Genomic DNA, 25,000 nt, shown 5'->3' on the forward strand with positions numbered 1-25,000 from the left:
TGGTTAGTTTGTTTGGCAGGATGAAATAAAGCCATAGAATTTGCGTCGTGGTTTTTAATTTTTTTTTTTTTTTTTGTTCACCATGGCAAAGACTACTGATGGCATAATTACGTAAAGTCGTACACCAAGTTAAACCCAAGCCAATAGTTACTTTATTTACAAGTTAAGAGGACGTTACCTGGTTTTACCAGTAGAATTAGCACGTTGACTAAGAAGACGAAATGTTACATGGCGTGAAGCGTTAATTAAAACAATTTGATATATTTAGTCAGTCGTGAATATTCTTACAATATATATACTCAGTGTTCTAGCGTAGGTTACATAAACAGCAGCAATAGAATAACAAAAAAGTTATAGTAGGTATCTTACTTTTAAGAAGCAGACAATCCAAGGATATTGTGGCTTTTACTCCATTGGTTGAACACGTCTGTAAGCTGCACAATTGAACGAAGCACATTCTTCAAGAAGACCGTTTAGCCACCGTCACGTTTTCCCATTAAAACTTTCTCTTTACCTCCGCGGATCCGAGAAAACTAAAATCGTCTTCGAATATGAATTGATCGAGGCTCCTGAATAAGAGGTCTTTTTTTTTTTTTTTTTTTTTTTTGGCTGGTTTCTTTCTTACGAAAATATCATACGCGTCGGCTCCATTTTCAAATGAAAATGATTGGAGCTTATGGCATTAATGATAAAAATTAAATTCACCGTAATATATATATATATATATATATATATATATATATATATATATACATACATATATATTATATATATATATATATATATATATATATATATATATATATATATATATATATATTATATATATATATATATATATATATATTATATATATATGTGTGTGTGTGTGTGTGTGTGTGTGTGTGTGGGTGTGTGTGTATTATTTGTATACGTAGGCATATGATATATATATAAATATGAATATGTATATATGGATATATATATATATATATATATATATATATATATATATATATATATATATATATATATATATATATATATATATATATATATATATCTAGGATAGGTGACAAGTAGACAGCCATTTATTAATGACGATAACATTTATTCGCCAACGCGTTTCCTTACATCATGTTATCTTAATTGATAACTGGCTGAGTACTTGGTCACCTGTCCTTGATGTGTACTTCTTTGGCCTTCTGGCTACTTTTACTCAAAAGTGTTCTATATATATCACATAACGACAGGTAAAAGTAACTTTAATGAGTCATTGATCAATAACATATTCTGCATGAGAATCGTTTCCTTATAGTACATGTTATGTCTATGTATGCATGTTTTTATATATATATATATATATATATATAATATATATATATATATATATATATATATATATATATATATATACATTTCTAACTTTGTAAGAAATATTTACTTTTAGATGTCCGAAATATAAACAGATTCTTCCTAAATTATCTGAATTCGAGAATCACAAATGAATTCACAGATTAATTCATAACCTAACAGAGAAAATAGATAGAAAAGACACGGAAAAATGCAATGGAGTTAAGAAATATATTATCAATTGTTTTACAGTTTTTGTCAATCCCCGTTACCTAATTCCTATTTTTAAACTTTGATTTAATCAAGGAACTTTATTCGAATTTTCATGATAGAAGCAGATTCTCCATGATAGGAAAAGATGATTTTTTGTTCAGTATTCACATCGCTTTCTTTTCGTCCTTTGTCTAGCATTAATCATCATCGAAAATGAAGAAGAATGAGAACAGGTCCAAAGATTGATGAGGATCACGGAAATGAGAAAGGCAAGTGATGAATGAGAACTTCGTAATAGTAAAATATGATCACTGGGTAGGAGAGAACAAACGTAAAACTTTTTTTTTTTTAACAGTTAAAATGGAAAGTCTATTCTGTTTCTTTCCTCCTGCCGTGTAAGGATTTCCAAGTAAATTAATAAATATTTCAGATAGTGAGCATACAAATGCTTCATTAATGATAAGTTAATTATTATTTATAATTTATTTTCTCTTGATCCTCCCGTAATAGGCATTTGGTTATCATAATTTTGTTTGCGCATATTATTATATCTTCATCATGAAATTACATGGAGATGGCATATTGTTTCGATGGTAACGATGTCAGCCATAAAATATAGCTCAAATACATATATAATCTTCATGCTACAGAAAACTAAATTTCCAGTTCAGGCCGTTTTGTTACGAAAACTTGCTAAAGTATAGTAAAAGAACAGGTGTAAAGAGCATTCCAAAATTACCTCCAGTGGTTTTGATATAATATATGTGAAAATAATTTCAGTTGAAAGTTAAAGACAAACAGTATAATTAGGAATCATGTTATCCTTGGCTTACCATTTGTTTTTAACAAAGTTAACTTGTCTAAGGCGAGTACAGAGATGAATAAATTTGAATATTTAAAATGACATATCTCAAAATTCATGGATGTACCAAAACGAAATATTTTTTTACATTATGAAATAATCAAATTCATGGACGTATTTAAACGAAGTATTTGATATAATGTAAAATAATTAAATCCATGAACTTATTAAAACGAAATGTTTTACGTAATATATAATAATTATATTTATGAACATATTGAAACGAAATTTTTCTTTTATAATATGAAATAACCAAATTCATGAACGTATTTAAACGAAATAAGTTTTATAATATAAAATAATCTGACGAATATAGAAGAACATAGAATGGAAATGTCAGTAAACAGAATGTGTTATACCCAAAAGAAGTGTGTATATAATTTACCAAAGTAAGCATTTTCCAGAATAGATATCCGTGGAAGAATCCATGAATGAACTATGTGATTCATAATTTTTAAGCGTCAAGAATTGAATGAAAACCTACCTATCCTTTCCTCGTCTCCCTTTCGTGACGCCTGCAACTAATTTAGCTAAAGAGACAGACGGTGTTTAAACAAAAGGCCGTTAAGTATGAACTACGAGAAGAAAATTATTCATTCTGACACCACTAATTGGTTGTTCTTGTGTCCCTCTTGACAAGGAAGTCTCCTTCCAGTGTTCTTAAGGATATTTATTTGATTTAATATTTCCATCTTTTTTTGGAACCTACTGTATTTCTCAGGGTTAAGTCTGACATTAACTAATTCTATAAAGATGTCTAATTAAAATAACTTATAATATACGCAATCTTTACAAGTGCTGGTAAATAGCAGCTAACATTCAGCTATAAAAGAGCGTTCTCTCTCTCTCTCTCTCTCTCTCTCATACACGCAGTATGAGCCTAATTGCTCGACATTGTCCTATTATAATAAGTTTTCCTACCAACATTACTGAACTGGTAGCCAACTTTTTAATCAAAACTTTGACTGTTGTAAAGCCAATATCATACAATGAAACCAAAGTTTTTAAAATTATTTCTTTATTTTATGGAAAAATCTAACGAGACTATAAGCATCCTTTCCGGAACAATGTCTCAGACATTACGTAAAAGAAATATTTATTATGCTTTTTTATATATTTTTTAATAGTGAATAATACTTTTTAGAGATCAATGTTCATGAAATTGGTTTTCAGGTGGTACAAAAGTTTGCAAAACAGGTTCCGTTCATAAAAGAATGAGGTACCTTTAGACCGGAATTTCTTAACCTTTTGATGACCCCCAATGTATTGCCCAATATGGTTCCATACCCCCTTTGGTTAAGTCCATTAAGTCCTATTTGCTAACAATATAACTTAATATACTTAGTTTAATACACACGTCAGGTATGAACAGCTAAGAATAGAACATATAAGAAAATCAAAAGTATTTATAGTTTCATATAGTTCATTATTTACAAAATGTACCAATGTATACAATGACACATTAAAATGAAATATATACAAATATCCAGAGCTCAAGTCCCATACCCCAGCATGTTGCTCTCATACCCCCAAGGGTTACGAATAACCCCTGTTAAGATGCCCTGCTTTAGACCATTATCCTTACAAAAATTAACGTGTTTCCATTATATATAGCATACCAGGGTATGCTAGACGGCAGCCTACTCAGCTAAAACCTCAGGGGCATGGGCACTTAGGTTATAATTTCATTTATGACCTTTGTGGGTCTTTCCCTTAAGCGCCTGGGATTCGGTATCGATGTTTGTCAGAATTGTATTCATGTAAAACGCATGCGCATGTGTTCATTAGTTCCATCATAATCACACTGAAAGGGTCACTCGAATGATATGCTACATATTGGCTCTGGAGGTTTGGGATAAAATTGACTGTGGAGGTTTTGGATTAAATTTGCTGGGCTGTTACCTCCTCCAACCTCTATTTTTTGGTTTGTTGCGACAGTTATGAAAATGTCATAGTAATTGCTGCTCCTAACTTCCATGATCAATTACTCCTTGCAATATCCTGCGCTCAGACAGGGAGAACAATATCACTAATTGGCATTGAAGGCAGTCATTCTGTTTTCATGACATTAGTTTGTAATGTGAAAGCAGAAGCCTCTGCATTGTAGGAATGTAATCCTAACTTTGTAATTAGAAAATTTTTTTTTTTTGAAATCTGTATACTTGTTTAAGAAAAAAATGATAAATTCAGAATTTGATGGGCTAATTTTAACGGAAAATGGTATTATAAACTATAAGAACTCCTTTACAGAATTTATGGAGCTATTCATTAATTTGCAATATCATCCTTACAGCCTCGATCTGTTTGACGATCCATTATTATCGCGATGGTAGAACATTACATATTTGCCACACTAACTGGTCAAGACACGGCGGCCTAGGTGAAGGTTAGGTTAAGGAAAAGTTAGCTTAACATAACCCTCGTTGAAACAAGTCTTTGATCTGCGTGTGTGGTGGCCGCGACCTGTGGAAACACCGTGCACACCACTTTTGAAATTTCACCTTTGCAAATTCTCTTCATAAACGTAAAACATCATTTTTGGTAATAGTTTATAATAGCTGCTGTGTTAAGAGGTCCTCATTTATATTTTTCACCAGTGTCGTTCATTTTTTGTATGCTAAGGTACGCCATGTCTTAGTCAAATAGTCTTAGCAAATTTCCGAAATGTAGGACATAGAAATTATTTAAAGCCTCAAAAAAATGTTATTATTATTATAATTACTATTATTATTATTATTATTAATAGTTGAAAACTGAATCTAAAATTCACGTCAAAACGTCTAACGCAAATATGTATATGGTTTATGTGAATGCTTAACCAATCTGGATGAAAATTCACGCATTTTAATCAAAAGACGTGCAGGTAAAAGAGGTGGTTCTCTGAGCTTTCCACTCAGTGGCAAACAATTCAAGAATAGTGAGGACATGGAAATGCAGAATCATATTCCCCGAGGGCACTCTGCACATGACAATGTTATCAAGGGAAATTGTAGACACAACCGCAAAGGTGGAATTCATATGAGGTTTTGGCGGGGCATTCCGAGTCATTTACACTGCACAACGATTCTCTGCATTCTAGCGCAGACTTAGGAAGAGTTTTTTATAACAAAATTCGTGCTCTTGTAGATTGATATTAATATTGTTAACATTACTTTGTTATCAAATGTCAGATTTTGTCTGAATTCATGGGAAAACATTTCAAATGCAATATATATTACTACCTACATAATCTATGAAGGTGTTTTACCTATATCCAGATTGAGAACGAATGACAAAATGGATCAGCACAAAAAACAAAGTACCTTTAATGTGAAAATTTATACTTAATTGCCAATAATGAATTCACTAACACGTGTAATTTATAGTCTGGTGCTAGATCGCTCAAATTCTAAGTATATCTTTATTGAAAAGTCCGAGAAAAATGGTAAAATCAAAATTGTCAACTTCATCATGATTCGAAAAGTAACGTGATAAGAGTGTTTGATGTAGATTTTTTGTTTTTGTTTTACTAAGACTTGAAGGAGAAGGTTTTAATACTCTTACTTTATATAAAGTTACTTTTTTATGGGATTTGTAGAGGAAGTATCTTAGTCTTTAAAATATCTTTAAGATACTAAAATATATTTAAAATATGAACTCAATAATCTTATCAAGTAGGTGTTAGTTGTTGCATTATTGATAATGCGGTTATTATTATTATTATTATTATATTATTATTATTATTATTTTTTTTTATTTTTTTTTTTTTTGCTCTATCACAGTCCTCCAATTCGACTGGTTGGTATTTATAGTGTGGGGTTCCGGGTTGCATCCTGCCTCCTTAGGAGTCCATCACTTTTCTTACTATGTGTGCCGTTTCTAGGATCACACTCTTCTGCATGAGGCCCGGAGCTACTTCAGCCTCTAGTTTTTTCTAGATTCCTTTTCAGGGATCTGGGATCGTGCCTAGTGCTCCTATGATTATGGGTACGATTTCCACTGGCATATCCCATATCCTTCTTATTTCTATTTTCAGATCTTGATACTTATCCATTTTTTCCCTCTCTCTCTCTTCAACTCTGGTGTCCCATGGTATTGCGACATCAATGAGTGATACTTTCTTCTTGACTTTGTCAATCAACGTCACGTCTGGTCTGTTTGCACGTATCACCCTATCCGTCCTGATACCATAGTCCCGAGGATCTTTGCCTGATCGTTTTCTATCACTCCCTCAGGTTGGTGCTCGTACCACTTATTACTGCAAGGTAGCTGATGTTTCTTGCACAGGCTCCAGTGGAGGGCTTTTGCCACTGAATCATGCCTCTTTTTGTACTGGTTCTGTGCAAGTGCCGGCATTCGCTTGCTATGTGGTTTATGGTTTCATTTTTCGTATTGCACTTCCTACATATGGGAGAGATGTTATTTCCATCTATCGTTCTTTGAACATATCTGGTTCTTAGGGCCTGATCTTGTGCCGCTGTTATCATTCCTTCAGTTTCCTTCTTTAGCTCTCCCCTCTGTAGCCATTGCCATGTGTCATCGCTGGCTAGTTCTTTAGTCTGTCTCATGTATTGTCCGTGCATTGGTTTGTTGTGCCAGTCTCTGTTCTGTCTGTCATTCTCCTGTCTCTGTATATTTCTGGGTCTTCGTCTACTTTTATTAGTCCTTCTTCCCATGCACTCTTTAGCCATTCATCTTCACTGGTTTTCAGATATTGCCCCAGTGCTCTGTTTTCGATGTTGACGCAGTCCTCTATACTTAGTAGTCCTCTCCCTCCTTCCTTTCGTGTTATGTATAGTCTGTCCGTATTTGCTGTTGGGTGTAGTGCTTTGTGTATTGTCATATGTTTCCTGGTTTTCTGATCTATGCTGCAGAGTTCTGCCTTCGTCCATTGCACTATTCCTGCGCTGTATCTGATTACTGGCACTGCCCATGTGTTTATGGCTTTTATCATATTTCCGGCGTTGAGTTTTGACTTGAGTATCGCCTTGAGTCTCTGCATATATTCTTTCCTGATCGTGTCCTTCATCTCTTGGTGTTTTATATCCCCTCCTTCCATTATTCCCAGGTATTTGTATCCAGTCTCATCTATGTGTTTGATGTTGCTCCCATCTGGTAGCTTTATCCCTTCAGTTCTCGTTACTTTGCCTTTTTGTATGTTGACTAAGGCGCATTTTTCTATTCCAAACTCCATCCTGATGTCCCCAGATACAATCCTTACAGTCTGGATTAGGGTATCTATTTCCTTGATGCTCTTACCATACAGCTTGACGTCGTCCATGAACATCAGATGGTTGATTCTGTTGCCTCTTTTCTTGAGTTGGTACCCGGCATCCATCTTCTGTAGTACTTTTGTCATGGGAATCATGGCTACTACGAAGAGTAGTGGGGAAAGGATCTTTACCATAATTTCCTCAGTCTACTCAGCTGTAAATGAGTACCTATCCTTGATGGGGTAGGGTCCAGCAATGGGTTAAATAGCAAAACTCAGCAATGATGGAAAGAAATGAAGGAATAAACGACAACGACGTAAATGGAACCTCTGGCAACAGAGGAGCCTCGTCCGGCAACCAGGTATTCAACCCAATTGAAGGGGAAGACGGTCAGGTACTTGGAGGTCGTCATCCAGCAACTGATCACCACAACGAAAGAAATTATTATTATTATTATTATTATTATTATTATTATTATTATTATTATTATTATTATTATTATTATTTATTGTTTTTGTCATGTCTTCCCAACATTTCCTGTTAGAATATTTGACATTCAAAAAGGCGTTCTTATATCATTATATGACTCCAGTAACCTGCTGTGAATGCGCAGGATGGCATAAGGCACGAATCTATCTACCTTCTCCATCTCACAGTGGAACTCAGGAATCACAGTAAACAGAAAGCTAGACGAGGAATTTATGGAGATTTGTTCCCAATACCGGAATCGCACATAAACCTTTAGGCAAACTAAGGGCCCAGATCAAGTCCCATTGTCCGTTGGGAGTTGGTCCAGCGGCTTTCAGAGTGACATTTCCTTTCCTGTGCTGAAATCCGTGAGCAGTGAAGGCAACTTAACTTTAGCTGCCAGATTATTTAAACTATGTTGAAGTATCCTTTTATTTACGATTAACTCTTTCACTGGAATGGAAAGCGTTTTTAATGACAATAATTAGTGAGAGAGAGAGAGAGAGAGAGAGAGAGAGAAGAGAGATAGAGAGAGAGAGAGATGAGAGAAGAGGCGGAGAAGGGGGAAGTAATTCAAAGTAAATACATTATATCCAATATAAGTAAAAATTCCTTCGAGAGTATCATGAAGGTAGTATCTTTACGAGCAGAAAGCAAAAGTCAGAAATTGCAAGAAAATTTTTTTTAATTCAGTGGCATGAAAAACAAAAAATAATAGATATTCAGGCCAGGGTCTGCACTGTGCCGGCCCCCAACCTTCCCAGCTGTTGTTGCAAAGTCTTTGGAGCACAATGTTTTGGAAACTCATTTAACAGTTGCCGCAAAATAATATGCTGCAGGGAACGAGCGCTGCCAATACTTTCCAATGACTTTCTGCAAATGCTCCCGCGTCGTATCTGGCTCAGGTACTAATGAGTTCCCCTTGCTCGCTCACCTCACCACCCTTACACACTTGAGAAAATATTTTCCTCTCGAAACGGGATATATATAGATATATAATTTATTATATATATATATATACATATATATAATATATATATATATATATATATATATATATATAATATATATATATATATATATATATATATATATTATATATTGCTACTTTCAAAATGCATATATCTCCTCTTTGACTGTATAAAATGTTAACACGTTCGATAAGCGAGCTCAAGCCTTCATGTGTTTTGGGATTCTGTCATCAAGTAAGATAAGGGAATTCTGGTACCTGTCTTTTTTTTTTTAATAGACTGGTCTCATACGTGTATGTCTTTGTCAAAGCCACGTGCAGATTACACATTTTGTATGTAAAATTGCGTAAGATTTCAAAGCTTCTGGAAGCATTATTGCCAAAAATGTTTTGTCATCTCCCCTGTCCAGCTTCCGTAAGGGAGAAGTTTTCATTCGGGCTTAGATACTCGAAGCGTTCAGATCTCTCTCTCTCTCTCTCTCTCTCTCTCTCTCTCTCTCTCTCTCTCTCTCTCTCTCTCTCTCTCTCTCTCTCTTCATCGCATGGCACTCTTGATGTTAAAGTAACATAACGATTTCGTACTTATTAAAAGGTCACTTGTAACTTGAGAATTTCTTATTTGATATTTCTTAGAGTTTATTTGGTGTTAAATAGTGTTTTTTGTGGAATCTGAACAAACATTGTTTCGTAACGGCGCCTGGTTTTGTGAAAGAGTGAAACGAGCTGCAGCAAGAAAGAAAGAAGTTGGTATACCAAAAAGGTAAAGTGTGTTATATTTTTATTAGTTGCAACTACTAACTGATAGGAACAGTGGTTAGATAACAACTAATAACTGATTTGAACATTGGTTAGGTAACAACTAATAACTAATAACTAATAACAAAGGGTTACGAAGGTTTGGTAAAAACTAATAGTTACAATGTTTTGAGTGAACAGATTTACTCTTTTACACATTATAAATTTTTGTGTTTTGTGTTTGTTTCATTTTTGTGCATTTGTTCATTTTCTTATTGAAGTGTGCCTTTTTATTTTATATTCTGTGTGATTAATGCTTTTTGCAAATTTTGATATTGTCCACATTTTTCTGTATTTTCATTTGCATTCACAATTTAATTAACTTAGCTATTTTCATTAATTAATCGTTGCACAATTAATAAAATTTACCACTTGTGAATTAATTTGCATTTACTTAGAATTTTTTTTCAAGTTGTATTGCTTCTAATTTTCAATTATTGCCTAACACTTTTAAATTTTGATTGAATTAATTTTCTTGAAGTTTGGGATAAATTAATTTTTATTTAATTTTACTTAATGGATTCAAGAATTAATTAAACTTTACTTTGTTTTCAAGTAACAGTACTTTTCACTGATATTGTGAATTTCACTTATAAACTTTGAGTTTAATAATAAATTTTTGTATTTAAAATTTTTATAAGTGTTTTCATTTTCATACCAGTATATTTGCATTTGATTATATTGATGTTAGGTAGAAACATTGAGTGGTAATTGATCTGTTCTCCTTCATTAACTTGAAGTGACTTAGAACCAGGGAAGTACTTAGACTTCTGAAATCAGGGAAATACTTAGACTTTTAAAGTTGTTGATGGAGTGATGCTCTTTGATTAATTTAATTACTTACAAGATTACCTCACACCTGTTTTGATGAACTTAGTCTGATTTTCTGCAATACTGGTAAGTTGTTAAGGGATCACTATTACCTTTAGAGTATTCAGTAATTTAATACCTGTGATGAGGGTTCAGGTGCCTGGCTTTTGTGAAGTATCAGTTAATGAATGGTAAGTGTTGTAACCAGATACTTGGCACTTCGTCACAATATACATATATATATAATTATATATATATATATATATATATATATATACCATATATATATATTGTATATATATATATATAGATATATATATCGGGTAAATGTTTTCTCGGCTTTGTAAATTTTCTACATATGGGAATTCAAGATTACTGAAGCATTGCACGTTAATGAGGAAGACGTTTTCTTGGAAAGAATAAAAGAGGAGTAAGACTAACATTGAAATAAAATAACGAATAGAAAAGATAATAAAGAAGTTAAGAGAAAAGCCATCATTTAGGTTTTTCACCCGAAAACCTCTTATATAAGGACCCTTTTTTTTCATGCTTACGGTGGGGGGCGGGGTGCCGGTGACCATTTCCGTGTCAAACAACAGGAGTCGAGATCGTAACGGGTAGTTAGTGTCAAGGAATCTCTTTCCCTTGCACCATATTTTGTCCTGTTGGGGCGTCTTGTCATCATTCCCCCTCCTAAATATCTCCCATAGGAAATGGCGAGACAACATTTTCCTTAATTTGTCATTTTATTTGTCTGTTGTTGAAAAGAAATATCGCTCTCCCGTAGAACTACTTTAATCTGGAGACATATTTATGATCAAGAACCTTCGTTCTTTTGTTTGTTTCCCAATTAGGGCCGTGTGTACATCTGACTTTATTTAAGCTCTTTTTGGGTTTCGTGTCTATTTAATGTTTTATGTTCATCTAGAGAAAATTTTGGTGTGGCTCGAAACTGTTGTGCTTTTCAAGTTTGGAAGGTGATTTCATAGTCGTTTTGTATTAGTTGTAACTGCTTACACATTCAGAGCGTAATTCATCCATACAGTATATGTAGCTATGCAGCGTTCACACACACACACACACACAATATCGACATAGTTATAGATTTTTTAGGGAATTCCTAACGTGTTGATACTAGATATTAACAACATATTCATCGTGTAAAACTATGTTGCTAGAACTAATCCAGGTGTAATATCGTAGCTTTTCTGATATATATTTTAAACACTAAAGCGCAAAGTGCTTTTTAATGCAACCATTGAAGGTTTACCTTCATAAAATGAAATGGAAATGAAAACACAACTTATAATTGCGATTTACATCGTCGCCATTGCATGAGAATAATTTCTAGTTTTTCATATGAGCTGTCCAAGTTTTCGAAGCCAAGTGAAGTGGCACACCTGTTTACCAATAAATTCATGCTTTAGTAAAATTAACATGATTTATTCTAATTGTCACAGTTACAATAATTCTGCTGATTTGAAACGGAACTTATTTCTCCAGTACGGTGAGAATTTCCTGTGATGAAAATAGCAGTCACCCACTCACAGCGACAATGATTCCCACTGCAAATGACAGACTAAGCGCTCACACAATTCATCCAGAAATGAATGACCGACATTTAACACACTAACTGCTTGGCATCCACAACGTCATCAATCATGGATTTGTCATAATAGAGTCGCATTAATATCAGAAAACGAACGCCATCAATTTTGGACTTACAGTTCTCGTCCCTGTAAGTGCCAGGCATATAAACACGTGCAGACTAATAGACCCCCGGTGGTAAAATTAGTATATATTTTTTCGATACACATTCCGGTCTTTTTATGGTTTTATCATCTTCTGTTGCCGCATAATAAATCATGAGGTTAAACTTTCTGATTGGTTGTGATAACAGTCACTTTGAAATGAGAAAGGATACAATAGGTTTTCTCTATTACTCCACATTTCAACGGCCATCGTTGATTTCCTCTTGAAATGCAAAGCAATAACGAACTCCGGGTTATAACCCATCCAATATCTGATGAACAAGAGTTAGGGGTACAATATAATTATTGTGTCAGCCAGAATTCGAGCTTAATATCCACTTTCATCGTACATCCTACCATTCATTGCATAAAAAAAAGTGTTCACATATTTTCTGAACTTTATTTTGTATATATGATGGTATAATGCTTGCCTAGGCCGTATTCATTCAAATCTAGGGTTATTGGTTCTGCGATATATTTTGTGGAGTTTGATTATGTTTTGACAATAGTTTGGTAACATGTCATTTGGGAAGTCTCGTTTGTGTATTGTAGTTATGTATGACTGCATAAAATAAAGAATTCTGAAACTTAATTGCTATGTTAAAAACATTCCACGCCCTGGAATCATTTCTCTAACTCTGACGTTCAATTTACTTTTGTACTGCAGGTTTAAATGGGAATTTAAAAGTGATTTTATATTTAACCATAAGTCACACATTCTTTACTGTATGTTCGTATTTTATAAAAGGAGAGGTGATTGGCCTGATTTTAATTCAGCGCAAGAGATATCTGTTGTTTAGGTCTTAGCAGTTAGGGCGGTGTTTTCTTTCATATCCTTCGTGAATTAATTTCTCTCAATGTTGTTATGGAGCGCCATGAGTGGGAAGGGCAAAAACTTGAGAGATAGGCAAGCTCATATATATAGGCTGTTTACTTGTCCATGAGTATAGGCACAGAAAATATTACCAAATGAGTATTTTATTATTTTTTTGGGAGTTGGCTTATGTAGTAAAAAAAATATAACATCCCCTGGAGGAATAGTTATTCCCTTCATTAGGATTTGGATGTTTTCAGAAGACTCAAGAATAATCGAAGATTCAGTTTTGCTTTCATCATTCATTAAAGGATCTTGACGTTGAATTCATGTTGTCCAACGAGGAGTACGTGATCTAACGTGCAATTTTGTTGATTTGTTTTTCATTCATTCTACACTGCTCTGAGCTTTTGATTTTATGTGATTTTTATTCCATGAGATATTCATAAGTCGTGGGAATGTTTTCCATGTGATTGCCCTCAGTCATGAGTTTTAGGAATTACTGCAGAGTAGGTTAATAATAGTAATTTACGTAGTAACAGTCGCTCGCAAATTCAGTGAGAGGAAAAATGATAATTTAGCCCAAAAAACTGGTCATATTACTTACAAAAATTATTGTTGATAGGATTCTTAGTTTTTTAAGGACGTTATCCGGGATTTAAATATGTTTCACATAACTACATCATCCATAGGAAGGTATTGCCGCCAGTACACCTCGCACGGTGCACTGTAGGCATTACGTAAGCTTCGTTGCAGCGTCAATCCGTCTCGTAGCAGCAACCCATTTCATTCATATTACTGTACCTCCATTTTTATTCTCTTTCTCCTATCTTCCTATCCACTCTCTGCTAACAATTGATTCATAGTGCAACTGCTTTGAGGTTTTCCTATTAATACATCTTTCAAGATTTGCTACACTCAATTTCCTTTTCTGCCCTGAATGACCTCATAGGTCCCAGCCTTTGCCCTAAATTTTGTATTCTGTTCTCTTTCAAATAACTACATCTTTGTTTAATGCAGGTGTAAAGAATTACTTTGATTGAAAATACTATTAGTCGTCTGAATGTTACACATGAAAAATTAAATCCTTTGTTGACAGATACCGTCTTATCATAACATTTTTATATGATAGAAATCACATTCATGAGAATGAATATCTATTTGGTTGTGAAATCAAGTCAATTGTAGTTTCATATACGGTTTTTTTAACAACGTTGTACCTCCTCACGCCAGACAATTAATTATTAGTTTAATAAAGAATAAAGATTCACATGTCTGATGTTCATCAGCGGTATCGAAATGAAATCCCCTTTGTAGATGAGATCATAATTAAAGGTTTCCAGAGCCAGGATTTAAAAATGATGTTATTCCTGGTGTTATCAAGGTTAACGTTCCTCATTCTCTATTGTTATACAGATTTGATTACTGAATAGCCTCGCATTTTAATATAGATATAAAATCATTCTAAATTTGAGGTACGATATTACTATTTTAACTTAATGTTGTAATCATTGTGGATTAAAAAAAATTATTGATTTATAGGGACATAAGTGGGCAAGTAAAATAATATCTTTGAAAAGACCATGTTATATGTTAGAATGGTTCTTTTATATTTATAAATATGTATAAATCCATTTTTTTATCTGGAATTAAATCGGGAACTAAAATATATCCAAAATAAACACGAATTCACGCATTTTAAATTGTTTATATAACAATAACGACAAAAGTTCAGGAATATAGCGGTAGATTGGAATACCAGTAACTCCCCGATTTCAGGAAAGATAAATTGTCAAATTGGACCAAACTTTGCTTATATTTTTTAAGGCTCTCATAACATTCCCACCTTTAAGGGTCAGAGAAGCCTATTGTTTCTTCTGAAGTTAAATCTCACCTCTCTTCATCCCATTTGCTTGTAACTTGTTTTTATTTGATCCTTGGCTGCAAAAAAAAAAACAGTAGGTTGCCTGTTCCATTGTCATTTCCACTAAAAAAAATAAATAAATAAAATCGTTAAACTACATGGGAGGTATGGAAAGGGATAAGATTTTAAATATTTAACTCGACACTGATAACAGTGTAATATGATAGTAATATATAATTAGACCGACTATAAAAAGATTCTAGGAGAAAGTTGCAATCTTTTCACAACTTTTCACTGTATAGTATTTCATGCATGGCAATAAGATCGGTAAATTTTTAATAACTTGAGTAAATAGTAAATAATGTTTAGCATTGCATATAATTTATTCAGATCTATGATATTAAATGAGTAAAAATTATCGTTTGCTACAAATCATGATAGGGCACTAGTTAGTCACAAATGGTCATTACTTTGGTAACGATATCAGCGCAGCAATCAGTGAGTTTACATGAAATGCAGCAACAGCCACAGATATTGTTTAGAATTCCCCACTCTGAAGAAAAGAAGTAACTGAACGTTCTTGTAGGAATATATCTGTGGGAATCTGCTTTTCATATTACCTCTAAATAGAGAGAGAGAGAGAATAGTTTGCGGACCTGGCATGTCCGTCGCAGACTGGAGATTTTTCTTTAGCCTTTAATCTGTAAAAAGAGTTCGACGAGAGAAGGGAACTCAATTTGGAATGTGTTGACATGAGGCTTTTACAGAGATGCTCAGAAGCTCTTTAAGAGGAAGTGGATAAACAGCTCTCTGTTTCTCTAGACTTCGATAAATAACCTGTTCGTTTCCATGTTCTGGAAGGCAAGTGGAATCTCCAGGTTTCTTGCGGCTTTTATGTAACGCAGAATTTCCTGTATTAAGAGGGTTATAGAAATGCCCTCCTTGAACAAAAGTAAAATAAACAGGCTACACTTTTTCAGAGCTACTTAATGATATGTATACAAATGAATGTATGTTTGTAACTGAGTTATAGAAATCCGGACCGCTTGACCAATCTAGACAAATTTGGCACGTGATTGATTTGACCCAACTTAGATAACAGGGTAGGTTTCAAATTTGTACCCACATCCCCTTCCCGTTTATACATCCCCCTTCCCCTCCCTCCTTCCCTTTGTAACTTATGTGGTAAGTAACTTCTATGAGTTTGTCATACCTCATTTCATGTACTCGGTACTATAGATATGTATTATATTGAGAAATCTGTTTTTTCCTGTGACTAATAATTCAGAATCTAGGTTTAAGTTTATGTTTAGTGCGGGTTTGTGCTAAGGTTTAGTGAAGATGTGTTCAGGTTTAGCACGGGTATATTTAGGTTTAGTGGGAAGTGTGCCCAGGTTTAGTAAGGGCTGTGCTTAGGTTTAGTGGGGGTGTTTCAGTTAAGGGGGGGGAGGTTATTTGGTGTTTGGGTTGAGTGGGGGTAAATGGGACAGTCACCACAGTAGTATCCGGATAAAATGGACAGTCACCACAGTAATATCTGGATAAAGGGGACAGGCAGCACAGTGATACCTGGATTAAAATGGCGCTCTTCAGCTAGAATTACTTATCTCCCTCGTGTAGGTGATTTAGAGGAAATATTTGTTATTTTCTAAATTCATTATCATTGTAAAGTTCATATGTACAAAATTATTAAACGAAAAAGCATACACACAATTTTGGCCAGCGAGAGAAGTAATTATTTTTTATTTTATTATACTTAAAATTAGTTTTTATTTTATCGATGATACGGTATATGATAGAATGTTCTCTTGTATACATTCAGTAACACATATGTAACATTATGTCTAACGACTAGGGCACTTGGAAATTTGTAGATAAAACACCAACATTACTTATAAAGTAATTTCATTTTATTACTCTGTAGTGTTATTCTCTGTTGGTAAATGGGGTGTAGGATAAAACCAGAGAATTTCTCTCTCTCTCTCTCTCTCTCTCTCTCTCTCTCTCTCTCTCTCTCTCTCTCTCTCTCTCTCCTTAAAAGGAAGAGATTAAACATCATCGGATTGATTTAGGTTATTAAAGAGGATGACCTTTTAGAATTTAGATAGCTGTGAGACTGAAAATATAATTCTAGGAATTTTCTTTCTGTGTAGAGAAGACAGTATTTTTACGTTAGAACTATTTTATATATATATTGAACGTTTGCTATTTTTGTTTATTGAACGTTGATAATTTTTATTTATTGAACGCTGGTGGTTTTTATTTATTGAACGTTTGTGATTATTATTTATTGAACGTTGGTGGTTTTTATTTATTGAATGTTGGGTATTTGCAAGTTTTCTACTTGATTGCTTCCTAAATGATTTTATGGTGGGATATATAAGGGTAAATATATGACAAAATATTATTGTTCTGAGTATGCTGGTAAACCTGCTAGTGATCACACACAAATACGGACGCACATGTTTTCCTCACTTTACGGAATGCGTAAACAAATCAAAAGACGTAGTTTTACCAAACCACTGAGCTGATTAACAACCCTCCTAGGGCTGGCCCGCAGTATTAGATCTTTTTACGTGGCCAGTAACCAATTGGTTACTTAGCAACGGGACCTACAGCTTATTGTGGGATCCAAACCACATCCAGAAATGAATTTCTATCACCACAAATAAATTCTGCAGATTCGAACAGCATATCAGTTTTTTCTATAGATTGAAAAGGTTCACTTTTCACCTTTTTTTCCGAGATTAAAAATTAATTTCCATCCATTTTCTTCTCGTCTCTTTGTCATTATCTCTGACATTTCCAGTAAAATCCCAAGAACAGAATGTTGTTCTTCAGCCGGTATTATTTTGTATTAACTTCTGTTTTCTTTCTGTCTTGTTTTTACCTCTCTAGGAAATGAAAGACAGAGCCCGTTATGACATATTGCCTCTAATAATAATGTACGAGTAAAAGGGCATAAGTCGAGCAAAAAATAGCTTTGTAGCCGATTTCATGAAATATTCAACAGAAAAATGGATATATTAAATTGTGTATTATGAGTTTTCATACAAAGGAAAATGTGCCACAAAATTATTTTTTACTGAATTACAAGGATATCGTATTATGATCGATTTACTAAGTGCGTCACTGTTGGAAAAAAAAATAGTATTTGCTCTTTGACAAGTTGAATACGACAACCGGCTGAATGAAGCAATCCAGAGGCCATATGAATGAGCGAATCGGCTGATTTGAGATTAGAATGTTTTCTGTTATAGTAATTCAGAATTCACTCGGAATGCCACGAAGCCACAGATGTATCAGTAAGAGAGAGAGAGAGAGAGAGAGAGAGAGAGAGAGAGAGAGAGAGAGAGAGAGAGAGAGAGAGAGAGAGAGAAAATGGCCTGTATTCTATGCCATGAGGATTGGATTTTTTTTTTTTTTTTTTTTTTTTTTTTTTTGCGTGTTGATTGAGTCCCAATGGAGATCGATGCCAACATGAAATCGGATTTCCGTTTTTCGCTGACAGAATAACCTCAGGTCCTACGTACTATTAATAAAGCTATCAGAAATACTGTTATTGTATGCGATTAAAGAGAGACGGGTGTATCTATATTTCCTTATTATTTCATCATTAATTTTTGTGCGCCAGGGACTGGCCAAAGAAATACGCTACATTTTGACAAATTCATACCTGCCTGTGTAGTACAAAAAATTTTTTAGTAAAACCATATTATTGACAGCATCCCTCTGTACGTGTGCTCCTTTTCACATAGTCAAGAAAAAAAATGTACTATAGTAAATTCACATCACCCGTGCGTCTGATGTCTAGGCCTGTCCCTTGCGACGCTCCTGATTGGCTGGAAACTCTTAGTCTCTCTCGAGGAGTTCATATAGGCAAGATGCATGATCCACCTCTCCTGAGTGACACGTCTTTCAAAAGTATCCTCCTGGAAAGGTAGGACATACATTATGCCTATGTGAACTCTCGAGAGAAACTGAGAGTTTCCAGAATCCAGCCCTGTGATTGGCTTATCAACAGTCAGTCTGGTGCGCCGTAAGGGACTGACCTAGACATCATATGCACGGGTGATGTGAATCTACTGTAGTACCTACTGGCTCATGTCATTCCGTAACGGAATACACCAAAACAAGAATTTTATCCCAATTATAATTTTTTTGACTCCTTGTATGCTTCAAATTTCTCCCTTATCATCCATCTGTTTTTAAATCATCTGCTTTTGTCCTTCTCTCAAGGTCAAATTAGTACTCATTGTATCCGGATGAATCAAAGGCAATGTCTGGGATTACGAACCTCCTATTTGTGATTCCACAGACTGACAATTAAAACGGATTTAAACCATCATGTAACTCTTATGACCATTGTTCTCTGGCTCAAATTACATAGGTGACTCTCCAGTCATCAGTTACCAGCATATTTTTCATCTTGTCAATTAACGGCAATTATCTGGCTTCAGAACGTCATTCTTCATATAACAAATTGCCTTCATTCAGTCATCACCGTTACTGTTGAAGTGTGTCGATGAATCATTAGCCTTTTTATGTTGACCTTCAGATGAATTATACGTGTAACAGTGAACTTGTCATTCAACGTTAGCCTCTCAAATAGCTCCTTGTGGATGAGGCTTCTTGATTTTTTGAACGTTGTTTAGTGATCCTACAGTCTCCTGGCATGCGTATTTCGGCAATTTTATACCCGTTTCTCTTATTATAGAAAGAAAGGCTAATTATGCTAAGTGAGAAAATTATTGCCGTTTCCTTGTCATCATGTTTCTACACACACATACCATATATTTAAGCTATTTAAATTTATATTATAGATATATATATTTTAGTATTATATATATATATATATATTATATATATATAGATATATATATATATATATAGTATATATATATAATAATATATATATACATATATATATATATATATATATATTATAGTATATATATCTATATTTATATTTATATATATAATAATATATATATATATAAATATATATAGTATATATATCATATATATATACTTATTATTATATATATATATATATATTATATTATATATATTTATTTAATTATATTATATATTTATATTATATATATATCTATTATATATCTAATAATATTATATATTATAATATATATATATATATATATATGCGTTAAGCTACTAATGACCTTTATTTTCTAATTCGCTCTACCTCGGAGTTGATATATATATATATATATCATATATATATATATATATATATATATACTATATATATATATTCGTATATAAGTATATCAGTAGGTATAGGCGTCATACATTTCTATTGGAAAATAGTACAATTAGATGAGATTGGAAGATGAAATTTCGTAAAGTAAAATGACTTTATCGAGAAGATCAAACAAAGGAAGCTCTTATAAAAAATTATTACAATGCTCAAATTTTATTTTAAAATGTTTCGAAAGAGCAGTATTTTGACCAGTCGTCTAATTTAACAGTCCGCTTATTCGCATTTATAATAATTTCTATAAAGCTCATTTATTTCCAGTTCTGCCTTCAATAAGATATTAAATGATGTATGCATAAAGTAGGAGTCATAAATCTACAAGAAAAATATAAAATATATCATCAGCCCAGGTATATTTTCCTTTTTCAATATCTGTTAATGGATTTTTATTATGTATCTTAACAAAAGACTTATCATGAAAGAAGTCTCCATCAGTTAAGCAATATTCACTAATGTCCTCTCGTAAGCAACTGTAATTTATCCACTGATTAGATACTCTTATCCAACCCATTTGTTACCATTAATTCAGTTTTGCACTTTGGTGAATCTCATGACACTTTTACTTACTTCATCACTCACAGTTATTCTTCGGTTTTCAAACGGAACATTTTCGTATGTTGCATAATATGGCATTATAAATATTTTACAGAAATTGAATGTACTTACATAATCTCTCTCTCTCTGTCTCTCTGTCTCTCTCTCTCTTTATATATATATATATATATATATATATATATATATATAATATATATATATATATATATATATATATATATATATATATATATATATATATATATATATATATATATATATATATATATATATATATATATATATATATATATATATATATATATTTTATAGTATATATATACTTATATATATACATATATATACATATATATATATTATATATATATATATATATATATATATATATATATATATATATATATAGTTATGTACATATATATATATATATATATAGTTATGTACATATATATATATATACATATATATATATTGTATATATATATACTATATGTATATATACATATATATATATATATGTATATATATATATATATATGTATATATATATATATATATATATATATATATATATATATATATATATATATATATATATATATATATATATATAAATTAGTTACATATACTGGTCCCTCCCGGCTTAAGTCTACCTTCAGGGCGCAAAGGCCAGTTCTGCAATATTTGAGGCGATGTAAAAGCAAGTCTTATGCGGCTCTTTCCCACTGAATTCTTTCGCCTGAAGGGACCTCCTGAAAATGCAGGAATTGGGTCGGGAAAGGAGACGTGTTGAGGAAGAATTACTCACATTCTGCTCTAGTGAATGACGCGAAATCCGGCAAATCCATTAGTAAGCTTCATCTAATGTTATATATTTATATAGCATGCTAGTATATGCGTAAGAATCAAAGGAACATGAAGTTTAAAATCGTAAAACCACATAAGTAAATGTATCGCTTTCATCCGTTCAGGAAATTTCATTTTGAAAAGTTTCAACGGACGAAACCGGTCAGGACCTTGTCCTCCGGACAGCTCTCACAGATAGATACTTATGTATATGTATGTATGTGTGTGTATATATATATATATATATATATATATAATATATATATAAATTCATTCTAAAATGAGAAAATTTAATTACAAAAATATAAACAACACACACATAGATAATATATATATAATATATATATATATATAATATATATATATATATATATATATCTGTGTGTGTTGTTTATATTTTTGTAATTAAATTTTCTCATTTTAGAAATGGTAATTTTACCATTAATTCTGAAAGAACTTGCAGAATTATTGATACATGCAATTACCATATTCGAATTGTTACCCTCCAACCACCCTGCAGAGCTCTTACTCTGGAAACACACTTTCAGTTGTGCACTGTTCTTGCATGCGTGTGATGGTTCCAAGATCTTGTCCCCGTTACTTGGAACCATCTCCGATTCTCATATATATAATTCGATTCTCATATATATAATTCTCTAGATTTAGTTGAAAAATTAAACAAAATTGCTCTTTGCCCTACTGATAGATTCGTTTGTTTTGATGTATGTTCTCTTTTTACTAAAGTCCCTATAGACTCTATTTTAGACTATCTTAGTAATGAACTGACTCAGCATGAATTACCTCTACCTATAAGTCACATTATTTCACTCACGAGTTTGTGCATTTGTGATTGTAAGTTTATACCTCAATGGTGAATTTTATCAACAAATATTTGGCATGGCAATGGGGAATTCTTTATCACCACTACTCTCAAACTTGTACATGTAATTTTTTGAAAAACGCTACTTACCTAATATCATTCATATTCCTGTAAAATGGTATCGTTATGTTGATGATATTTTAGCTGTCCTGCCTGTCGGTATGATTTACTCTCTAAATTAAATAACCAGGTACCATCGATTAAGTTTACTCTAGAATTAGAAAAAGACAATTGCCTCCCTTTCTTACATGTTTTGATACACAGAGAACCATTTCAATGTAAATTCAGTAATTATAGGAAACCGACCAACAACTTAACTTATGTTCATTTATTCTTCAGACCACCATCTTAAACATAAAAATATCAATTTTTTCTTCTATATTTTTACGAGCATTACACATTGTCAGTCCCAATATTTGGATAAAGAAATTGAATACATAAGAAAAATAGGGAAAGATTTATGCTATCCTTCACATATATTAGATATTTGTTATAATAAAGCCCACAAAAAGTTTTATAGTGGAAGTAACACGCAGAAAGAAAAAAATTTTAAGAACATTCTCAGTTTGCCTTTTTTAAACGGATTTGAAACCATTAAATCATTGTTAAAAGCTTTTAATGTCAACCTTGTTTTCTCATATAATAAACACACTAAAAGGAATGTGAATAAAAAAATAGCCCCAGAGAAAGCAACAACATAATATATAAAATAAAATTCCATGTATGGATTGTCCCTCATTTTATCTCGGACAGTCTAGCAAGGGCCTAGAAGTAAGGCTAAGCCAGCATAAATATTCTGAAAAACAAAAACTGGGCAAACATCTAATGCAATATTCATTCATTTAAGTGAAAACAACCACCGAATAAATTGGGTTGGTAGTTCAGTAATTGCAAAGTCAAGAGATGTCTTATCACGAAATCTTTTAGAATCTGCTTTAATGCAACTTACTTTTCATTGTAATTTCAATGTTAGTCGTGGCCTTTCATTTAGACCCTTGATTTGTAACATGTTTAAGAATGACCTCAAAGATATAATTACAGACTTAGATAAAAATTAGTTGCCTTTGAGTTATCTTCGTTGTAATGGATGTCTACCTGTATTGTGAATATGTATTGTGAACAGGGTTTTGTTTACCAAAGTTCTGAACAGATGTCACCTATAATTCTTTAATTGTCTTGTCCTTGTATCTGAGATGTTTATCTTAAACTTTTAATTGCACCCATTATTTTTGCTTGTGTGGGAAGGTTACTCTCTTCCAGGTTTGTCGGATTGTAGGTACTAATCTCTTTATAATCCCTATCTGTCAGTTATACGAATCTTCTTGTTTTTTCTTTTGTCCCATGTATGTCAGTTTCTGCTCAGTAAGGACGTGGAAAAATCGCAAAGGTCTCGCAGTTACTCATTTGTTTATTTTTTCCTTTGTGGCATATATCTTTATATATATATATATATATATATATATATCATATTTATATATATATATATAAGTCAATCACATTACCGTGATTCATATACATATATCGAACTACAAATGTCCTTTAATATCTAATTCGCAGTACCTTGCGGTGGCGTGGTGGTTTTGGGGCTTCACTGCCAGTCCTGGAATTGTAGAGGTCGGTGGTTCACGTCTGTCGATCGCCAATTCTATTATCGCTTAATAAATTCCCCATCGGTTAAACATATATGAAAAATATATTAATTCCGAGGTAGAGTGAATTAGATGTTAAAGGAGATTTGTAGTTCGATATATGTATATGATCACGGTAATGTGATAGACTTGAATATATATATAATATATATATATATATATATATATATTATATATATATATTATATATATATATATGATAGGAGCTTATGACACTAATGATATATATTATATAATATATATATATATATAATATATATATATATATATATATTATATATATATGAGTAATGAGGCTTATGACACTAATGATAAAAATGAATTTCACGTAATATATATATATATCATATATATTATATATATATATATATATTTATATATATATATATATATTTCATTTTTATCATTAGTGTCATAAGCTCCTATCATTTCATTCTAAAAGAAACAAGCCAAAAAAAAAAAAAAAAACCCCAAAAAAAAAAAAAAAAAAAAAAGACCTGTTATTCAGGAGCCTCGATCAATTCATATTCGAAGACGATTTTCGTTTTCTCGGATCCGCGGAGGTAAAGAGAAAGTTTTAATGGGAAAACGTGACGGTGGTTAAACGGTCTTCTTGAAGAATGTGCTTTGTTCAATTGTGCAGTTTACAGACGTGTTCAACCAATGGAGTAAAAGCCACAATATCCTTGGATTGTCAGCTTCTTAAAAGTATGACACC

This window comes from Macrobrachium nipponense, chromosome 11 (assembly GCF_015104395.2).
Source record: "Macrobrachium nipponense isolate FS-2020 chromosome 11, ASM1510439v2, whole genome shotgun sequence".
In the NCBI taxonomy this organism is placed as follows: Eukaryota; Metazoa; Arthropoda; class Malacostraca; order Decapoda; family Palaemonidae; genus Macrobrachium; species Macrobrachium nipponense.